This window comes from Arachis hypogaea, chromosome 1, assembly GCF_003086295.3.
Source record: "Arachis hypogaea cultivar Tifrunner chromosome 1, arahy.Tifrunner.gnm2.J5K5, whole genome shotgun sequence".
NCBI classification, from domain to species: domain Eukaryota; kingdom Viridiplantae; phylum Streptophyta; class Magnoliopsida; order Fabales; family Fabaceae; genus Arachis; species Arachis hypogaea.
Genome location: NC_092036.1, coordinates 24,994,957 through 24,995,746, shown reverse-complemented (window position 1 = coordinate 24,995,746; position 790 = coordinate 24,994,957).

Sequence of the window (790 nt, the reverse complement as noted above, 5' to 3'; positions counted from 1 at the left end):
TTATTGTATATATGTGAATATTGTGAATAGCTTGATTTTTTGCTTTATTTGCTAGTTGTAGAGTTGTTTCTCTTGTTTTCTATTAGCTTTTGATTTTTATTTCCTCTTGCTACCATGAATTCTCATTTTGGCTATGAGTGTGATTACAATTATGTTGTAGGTGATGAGGACTATAATAGAGATATGTATCAAGGATGGGACAACCAAAGGTGGGAGGAGCCATATGCATATGATCAATCCTCATGGCAACAACCCCCACCAATGCACTATGAAGAAGAGCCATTCTATGATGCATACCAATCAAATGGCTATGGTGAATCTCCTTGTGACTTTCAAGAACCACCACCATATGCTTATGATCCATATCCTCAACATGAATCTCAACCACACTCTCAAGCCTATTTTCACCAAACACCTCCATATGACCATGATCCTTACCCACCATACCAACCTCCTTTTGAACCATATGAGCCATACATGGAACCACAATTCCAAGATTACTACTCCCAAGAACCACCTCAATACACACCACCACCTTACCAAGAAGAACCACCTTCCTATAATGAACCCTTCCTCCAAGACAATGAACCCTCTTATCCACTCCAATCTTCAATGGATGAAATCCTTAGCCTTATACTTCAAGGGCAAGGAGAAATGCAAAGGGAGACACTAGAATTTATGGCTACTTTGACCAAGGTAGTAAGCAATTTAGTCTCCCAATATTTGAGTACTCAAGGCACTCCTATGGTTACATGTGGAGAATCAATTGAAGAGCATAGCATGAAGGAGA